Raw genomic sequence first — 9,704 nt, forward strand, 5'->3', positions numbered from 1 at the left:
CTTAGACCATGTCCTCCGCCTCCTCACTGGTCGCCACTGCGAACTCCATGCTCTGTGATCCAAACTGCAAACGCCAAACTGCAAACAGCAAACTACAAAACTCCAGACGGTGTTGAACCACTTTTACTTTCCCCCACTCCGTGTGGCGAGCAGCGTGATGTGGCGCTTTATTTATTTATTTATGCCTTTCATGATTATTCATCTTATCGTCGGCGGTAATCGGTCAATATATGCGCAGCTCTAGTATAAAGCTATAAGGGTGTGCTTGTCGTTGCACAGAAAGAAAACCAGTTGGCCATCTAAGATTTTATCACATCTGATATTCAATACTTCCTAGGAGAAACATTATAACATTCTGTACGATTTCTTTAAATTCACTGTTTATTTTTTAAGGCTTCAAAGGGATTTCTTTCTCTGTATCCGCCATCTGTAATTGGTTCCGGCATGAAAATTGGAGCAACATTTGGCATGCATTTCCTACCACTGGCTGATTTGCATTGCCAAAACGATTGCCAAAGCGATCGCAGATTGTCGGCCTGTTTGGGAATGGCAAGTGGGAGTGGGTGGTGGCCACGTATGTAACTCCGTCAGCCCCCCAAGAAGTGGATGGGGCGTGTCTGCCGCCCACACTGTCACATTGGCCAGGCAATCACACTGGCCAATCGCACACATGCCAATGAACTGACACCTTTTTTTATTGTGGTCCCCTTACTTCCGATTGGGATCGGCTTCCTGCTTGTCAACCGAAAACTAAGCAAATGCCGCCAAGGAAGCTGGACGAGCTGCTCTGACAAAATGCGTGTGCATTGCCTATGGTCGAGATGTTGGGATGTCGAGTTGTCATCGCTCTTGTTTCTGCCCATATTTGGCGAATTTGGTCCGCCAGTTTGGGTGCCTCAATTGAAAACGATTTCCCACTTCCTACAGTTTCCGCACAATCGCGATCGAGTAAAGTGCAAATCATGGATTACACAAGCCCATCCCATACTCATTTTCCCTTGAAGGTCAGCTGCAATATGTTGACACCGTTTCGGCCAAAACAAAAGACTTAAGGCACGAACCTCTCATGCAACGCATTTCCATACGAAAGCGAGTGCATGACTTATGTCTTTATTATGGCCCAGTGCCATCGGCGGCGCTCCGATGTGTCATTTGCATACATAAGCAGTCGAATGGCTATTAATTTGATCGCCGTTTCAATTCATCGATCGCATAATGAGACGCACTGGCGCCTTGGGTCACTTGGACAGAAAAGACTTGCGGAAATGCAGGCGACCAAACTGGTTCACTTCGAGTTCACTGACCCAGCACGGTGAAAAAGTAAACATAAGCGGGCTGTGGATATCATTTCCCCAATATCATTTGCCAATAAAACGAAAAAGTATGTCAGAAATATACCAAATGTGATATAATAAATTATATAAATGTTTATTAGATGGTAGGAAAAGTAATAGACCCATTGAGATATTTTCATTTCTAATAAATGTTTTAGTATAGAATTAGATTTCAATTAAATTACAAGAATCAAGTAGGTCAATGCTACAATAATGGGAAAATGTGGTATGAATTATTAATATATACCGATTCATATGCAATGCTTTCCTAAATATGTTTTAAAGTGCGAGTATATATAAGTGCAAAAATGCCAGAAACAAACAAACGCCGCTTGATTGCGAGTCTTTGGCAGATTAGCCGCTAAATATCTGGATCAACGGAGATGGCGAGTGCCATAAGCAGTAGATTTAGGTGATTTCCTTCACTCGGTCAGCTGCAGTCACGCTCGCCAATTGACTGGGACATGACCACGACTGGCCAACGCCGATTGCATAATTGTACAACTTTCTGGCGTTGGCGGTGGTGGTGGCGTTACAGTCGGTGGAGCTCAAAATTTTGCACACCACATGTGCCAATCAGTTTCGTTTCCGTTCATCTGGCAAGCCATCCAGTTTTCCATCTGGCGTTATTTAAAAATCCACTTGCCAGGGGAAGGTTCATAGAGGAGTCGGAATCGCCGGAAAATCCGGTTGGGTTTTCCTCGTTACGTCACAGTGTTCCATCTACCACTTGCGTTTAATTGTTAATAAACATAGCAAATAAAAAACCTGAATCGTAAAAAGCTACTGAATCACTTACGGTATAAACATCGCTGACCTTTACTTGTAATTCTTTATCCCAGTTTTTCGTGTCCATTAACTTCTGTTATCAAAAATAACGCCTATTATATGTTGCTTATAAAGCTATAACCACACATTTGATTAGATTACTTTTGAAGTTGTTTTTTTATATTGAGTGAAACTACACTTCGCGTAAACTTGTACTCGATTCTAAGCTCCAGGATATTTTAACTCCTAAAGTGACTGGAAAATGATTTTATTTCCGCGGTTCCCCAAATTGGTAAAAAAAAAGTCCAGTTACTTCAAGGCTCTTATAATTTACTTATATTATACATTAGACTTATATTTTATACACGACAGCTTTTACTAGCGCCATCTGTGACTGCATTGACTCAACAGCTAGATGTCGCTGTACCAAAGCTCATTTATATTTCGTACAGGTGGCGCCACTTGAGCGCGAATTTGTAATAAATTCAACATACTAAACATAATCATAACATTTATTGTGGTTTATCTCGCTAAATAATTGGAAACATTGTCATTTGCATATGTATTTAGTGTTAATGATGAAATAGGGACTCAAGTGAATTAAATGATTTACTTTTTATTTAGGTAATAAAACTGATATTTATTCCTTTTTAAGATATGCATAAGCAATTTAACGAATACACTTTTAAACGCGGTCATATTAAATAAAATCCAAATGGGGTTGTCGTATGCAGATATGGAATGAATTGGGTAAACTTGATGGAGTAGAGCCAAAGTGGGACCGCCCCACTGGGTATTGGTATTGGGTGTGTCCTGTCTAGTGTCGCCGCACTGGAGCGAAAAGTTCAACAGGCTGCCCCACTAAATCAACAAAAAACAAAACCGCAAACAGCCGATAAGCGCCGCAACATAAAGGGGTGGCCACCACAACCAGGCACCACCACTATCACCACTACCACCAGCACCACAAGCACCACAAGCACCACCAGCACCACCCAAAGCAAGCCACATGCCCAGAGGACCAGCCATAATAACCCGGAGTGGACAGGAAACCAACTGACCCGCATAGAGGCAACTTGCCGACACACCAGCAAGGCAAACAAATGGATCTCACATTAAAATGAACGGCAGCGGAAATATTAGCGAAAATGTTGAAAATTTGTGTATGCCCGAGGACTCAGGGGGTGGATGGATGTGTGTGGTGCAGTCGGAAAAACCAGAGGGAAAACCAAAAAGAGGGGACACTTAACAGGCTTCGTTTGTTGCTATTTGGCCAGGCCAAACAACAGGAGTTTGGGGGGGTCCACCAAAGGGGGTCCTTCAGAGGGTTGGAGGTTGTTCTGCAGCCCAAAATGGATATGCGTTGACAACTGGCAGTCGACGTTGTTTTTGTGTTACTGCCATATACACACATACATACACATGTACTTATATCCTTGCTGCAAAGTCCTGGCGAATATGCACGCTGAACATGCAAAGCGAGGCGAAAGCGACCCACGATTAGGGGCGGCTTCTAGTCAGCCCACCATAACTGAAAAACTCTGTTCGAAATTAGGTACCCAGTAAGTTTGTTCCTTTGGGGCGGAGGGTTAAGGATAAAACTATGTCAACATTTTGGGCTCGGTCCTTTTTGGGGGGATGAGTAGAAGTGGTAACTAGTCGGATCGTTTAAATAAAAATCGGTTGGCATGCAATTTGACTGAGTATCGTAGTCATGACATGGACAAATCTACTTTCATAGCTTTATCAATCGAAATGGTAGATGGAATCAGCTTGTTAAGCCATTTATAGTGTAAGACATCGTGCTTTTTATAGAAAAGCGAATATTAGATACAAATTAAGAACTTTGTTATTGTTTATTGTTTTAATTTAAATGAATTTTAGTGTTTGATTGACAATATAATTAAATATGAGAGGTGAAACTTTTATTTCCAATGCTTATCCATTTAATAAAACTACAAATTTGAATAAGAAAGGTGTTTTTTAAGGCCAAATGGCCAATACAAATCGAAATAGATGCCGTTGCGGTGCGAGGGAATTTTTGACATCTGTTTGCCAGTTAAATTGAGTGGCTGGCTGCTTTGGCAACTTCATTTGGCGGTTCGAGCCCGGCTCGGAGTGTTGATTTTGCCCTGCTTTGTTTCACTTGCTCGTGCCGCATTTGGGTCTAGGGTAGTTAAAGTTTATCTACACTCATTTGCCGTGTTTGTGTTTTTTCTACCCATAAACCTACTTTACGGTCTGGAAAAAAAATTAAAATACTGTTTGCTGCCTTTTGTTTGTCGCCTTCGAATTTCATTCGATTTCAGTTCATTCAGCTATTTATTGATTCAGTCAGTTGCTAAAATCTTTTAATAGGTTTTCTCTCACTCACATCGGTCATTAGGAAATGGGCAAAGCTGTGGAATATAACATATATTTAAGGAAACTCACGCACACTTCAACCATAAACGCTGTCCCACAGTATTCACATAAATCAGTTGACATTTTTAATGACAAATTTTTGTTGCTGCTTCGGTTTTCCAACAAGTTTCCTCAAGGGAAATTGGGCAAACGGAATGTGAAGGTTGCAAAAAGAAAAACTTTGAGTTTCCACCAAGGCATATTAACTTAATTGCAGCTGAATCATCGCAGAAGTCTTTGTCTTAGCTTCAATGCCGTTGGATAACCAAGTAGTTCTGGTACTAAATCTTAACCCTGCCATGCCTGATTACACGTTCAGCTGTTCGCCGTGTAATTGATGGATCCCGGCGAGGGCGGATCCAGGAGTATGGGCTCTATAGAGCCATCCAAATACCGCCCACACACCGCAGGCACAAATCCGTATTTTTCTTTCTTTTTATTTCGTTGTCTATTTTTGAAACAACAAACAAATTATGAGAATGAGAGTGAAAATGGGCGACAGAGATTCAGAGATTCAGGCAACATGCATGCGTTGCCCATAGACAGGGCCATATATCGTACTATCTATAGATTGCCTAAGTATTTTGTGATTTTTCTTAATCATCATAAATTTGTGTTGCCTCTACCGTCAAACAGCAACAGCAGCAACAGCTAAAGAAAAGAAAAGGCAGCAACACGAATAGAGCGAAAGACATTTGGCAGTTGGACAAGAACTTTCCCGGCGACGGAAACATCAATAAATTAGAAATGTTTAGCTCAACTTTGCTGGGTGAGGGGGTGGTTCAGTCGGTTCGGGGGCGGTGTCGGTGGTGCTTCGGTGGGTGGTGGTGGCTGTGGGGCTGTGGGGGCCACAACTTATTGTCTGCGCCTTGTTGAGTTCTGTGTGTGTCAAAGGAATTCGTGGATGTCTCACTGGGTTGCCTTTGGTCATAAGTCGGCGCATTTAATGGTCGCCTTTGCTTGGGCTTCCAATGATGTGATTTCTGTATATTTCGGGGATGCTTCTGCTCCAGAGGGTGAAATCCAAGGTATCCTGCGCAAACGCCATCAAAACTAAACAGGGATGCTGATTTTGCAAAATGGTGTCCTTGTGTTAGCCATCTTAAAGGGAGAAGTTTGTAAAATATTTCACTTTTATTTCCAGCTTTGACTTTACATAAAATTTACATAATTGAGAAATTATTAATGGGAAGGTCTTGCACACACGAGTTAAATAAATACACACATAGTTGCCATCGCTGCACACACATCATGCACATGTGGGTCAACTTCGCGCCTGTAATTTCATATTCATATTCATATTCAGCTCTAGTGGGCGACAACGACAACGTCACCAACTAGCCAGCCCCAAACCACCGGAACCACCGAAACCACCCACTGACCCACCATTCGCCACCCGCTGCCAATTAACGTAATTAAATGATGCGTAGGGAGTCAACAGTTGGAGTACTCGGCATTACAAACACATACACGCCCAGGTCCTTGCTGTCATGGCGGGTATCTTATCCTTCTGCTTAATTAATTTGGGACATGGAATAAAAAAAAAAAGTAAATGCTATAGTTGGGAGTTGCACTCGCAGGCGTTTAATGCTTCAATGGGGAGTTGGAACCGAAAAGGAAGAGACTACACAGCAGTCCATCGATAATTGGAACGCAGCGAAGCCAAACAAAACGAAGCGGAAAACCCACAAAAATGTGTACATTAAGTGGTGAAAACCCAAACGTCATCCTACACAGGACATGGCCTGTCAGCATAAGTTAGAAATCCTGCAAGTTGGACAAGAAATCACCCAACACTTTCTTCGTAATTTCCCCAAGGACCTCACGTAAGGGGACTAAGAGCCATAGGAGCTGACCCAAATTTTTGGCCACATTCGGCACGCCCGCACGAAAGGTCAACGCAAATTATGCTAATCATGGCCCACTCGGCATCATCTCTCTTACTTGGCCACCGTTAATGACCGGCATTTGGCTCTCTGCTCTCTTTATGGAGCAGCCACACTGGCCGCTGGCTTTAATTAAACTAATTACAACAATTTAACAGTCAGAATGTCGGGAAATGTAATCTAAACTCGGCTGGGCGGTCCTCATATTTCATTTAGCCATGATTCATGGAAGGATTTCGTTTTGTTAGGGCCCGAAGAAAATAAAAGATATGCCACCCTTAAAACCATTAGTTGTATGGTATTTCTTTAACCTTTTCATAATTGCCAGTCTTGACTCTTTAAAACTTTACTTATAACTTTTGGTATATGAATAACTTCATGCTATTAAACCAATTATCGTTGGCATGTGTCACAGAAATGATTTATTTGAATAGCACGCGCTCTTACTTATCATAAATCGTAGTAACTTCGAATACTGTATTCCATTCAATTACGTATCCTCGCCATTTCAAATTGATTTGCATAAATTCATATTGGCAGCCAAAATCATTGCCTACTTTCAGGCCAGCCACATCAGCCTGTTTCCACAGGGACAGGGTCAACAACTCCTGCCAATGCCTTCGAAAACCAACCGGAAGGGGAAGTAAATGCCAAAATATGCAAAACAAAATGCGCGACAAACGAAATAAATTCAAATGCGTTTGCGACGGCCCCCAAATGTATGCCAGGCCCAAAAATTAATTACAGGCAATAAGGTAATTTCAGCCAGTAGCTGTGCTTTTTGTGGCCCAAAGGATACTAAACAGACGATGGCCAAGGAGCAGAGCCAGTGTTGCCGAAAACAACTGTTAAGTAGAGGAAACGACAGTGGCGACGCAGCGCCAAAGGAAATATAAATGCGACATACTTTCGGTGAGCGCAGGTAAAACAATTGCGTGTAACTAGGCGATTAACATGATATGCGGAAATTTTCCCGTATTGCAAATGCAAATAAATGTTGGCAAACTGCTGGGGTCCTCAACTCAATGCGCAGGCGTCGAAACCGCCCCACGAATTCAATGGTAGTGTAGCCACATACCATCGCAGACTGTCCGAAGTACTCGTCATCGTATTTGCGCCAGGACTCTGAGCGAATAAAACTATATTGCATGCGGAACTTGAACGAGTCCTTGGGAAAGGAGTCCTGATGGGGAAAGACTTCGTGCCCGGACAGTTGGCGGCATGTCAGTCAGTCGCCGCAGATCCTCCTGGCAGAAATGAACCCAGAAGGGCAGTGTGTACTACTCGATTATTACCAACTGAACTTGAAAACGAATAAATCGCTCAGGAAATCACACAAGTATTGGCTCTAAGTGGTAGCCATCACTGACAAATTCACAGCAAATTGCTGCCAAATTATGTCATCCCGAGAAGCCGAGAGCAGCCACATTTTTCACAAGATTTTTCTAGCAAACAGTGTGCAAATCCCTCCGGTGACAATCAAAATCGCTGGCAAATAAACTAAAATCAAGCTAAAACAACACAAAAAACATTTAAACACAACAAAATACCAGCAACTAATCTTGGCTAATAAACAGTCAACCAAAATAATTTCAACCAATAACAACTACAAGCAGAGCAGCGAGACAAAAATGAAAAGTTCTTAGACAAAAATCTTGAATCGTTTTTGGCCGTTTCCTCATTTTGAGGCCGCAAAGAATTCCAGAGGTGAGTAAAGTTTATAATATAAATAAATTTGACACTTTCGTGTTTCACTTTTAATTTCCCTCAACTATTAAAGCCATCGCGTGGGCGTTGTGCGTGAGTGGTGATTTTCCTGAATTCTTTTACTATAAATACTTATAATTTTCTCGGATATGATGGCCTAAAACATTTTTAAAATATCTGTGTTTCTGACCAATAGTAAAAGTGTATAAATCAATATACCCAATTAGCCATATTTTCCCAGTCAACCTATTGAGTTTTTATTAAAAAAGTCTCATAAAAATACCTTATAAATACCATAAAATTCTTAAGATAATAGTATCCATTAATTAAGCTCCATAAACAGGGGTATAAAAAATACTGGACAATACCCCACACCTTAAAATGTTGTTTCCATTTCATAAACACTAAAAACATTTATTGTCAAGTCCCAAAGTTTTATGTCTGCGCGTATTTATAGAGCGCCACTAAAACGACAAAAAAACAAACTTTCGTGGTTGGTAAAACATGGCATCAGGTGAGGAAAATGGGGTATTCGATAGCTTTCATCAAAGAATTGTGCAATTTTATGAATACCATAAAATAAATTACTCTGGGGAAACAAATTCATTATACGACTATCGTTTCCACCATTCAACGTATCTCTGTAGTCAATTTATATCTATATTTATCAGTGGTCCATGACTAAAGCCACATCATATCTGTAAGCCATAATCTCATTAGACTTATCTTAGCTGGTATCTGCTCTTCGGTCGTCGAACAGCTGTTAGGAAAGCGAATCGAACTAAAATGCCAACCGGTTTAGTTTTTAGTTTAGACATGGACACCAATCGGTTTCAGGTGTTTGTGTCAAGAATGCATGGACACACAGAAATATTTTTACATAAAAGGCAAATCAAGAGCTATAAGCGAATAAAATAAAACAGAAATCAAAAATACACAACGAAATGGAAAAAGAAATACTAATGTCAATAAATTAAGTCAACAAAAGTGACCAACGAAAGCGGACCGCTATAAAAGTCAACTAATAGAAGGGGAAATCGATTCGGCGGGGAACCAAAAACCAAAAACCCAAGCTGATCTCAAAATCAGAACGGGTTTTGTTTCTGTTTCTGTTTCTATTTCCTTCGGCCAACAAAGAAAATTAAACCTCAATTTGGATTCAAACGGTTCGAATTCAGATTTTGTGCTCAATGTATCTGGTATCTGTATCTCGTGGCTTTTCGGTGTTTCTTTCATTTACATTTTGTGATCTGTGGCACCTTTTCGCCCCCCCGCCAACTTCCCCCACAGATCACCTGTATCAAAAGCTGTTTCCTTAATTTATTCTAATTGCCTCGACGCTGCTTAGATACGGATTCAGATACTTACCCAGAAGCAGCTGCAACGGTAGCTCGTGGATCGTTCTGAAGTCGGGGGCTAGTGGGTAAAAGTCTACACACCGATCGCTAATTTGTCATATGGGGAATGCAAGTGCTTTGATTGCCACCTGTTGGCTTACAAGGGTTCACTAGATTATGGCTTTAACCGGAAATTTGTAGTATTTATGCAAAAAGCAGTTAAAGTGGCTAATCTTGAGAACGAAGCTAAACGCACATATAAAAAGCTA

This window comes from Drosophila teissieri, chromosome 2R, assembly GCF_016746235.2.
Source record: "Drosophila teissieri strain GT53w chromosome 2R, Prin_Dtei_1.1, whole genome shotgun sequence".
In the NCBI taxonomy this organism is placed as follows: domain Eukaryota; kingdom Metazoa; phylum Arthropoda; class Insecta; order Diptera; family Drosophilidae; genus Drosophila; species Drosophila teissieri.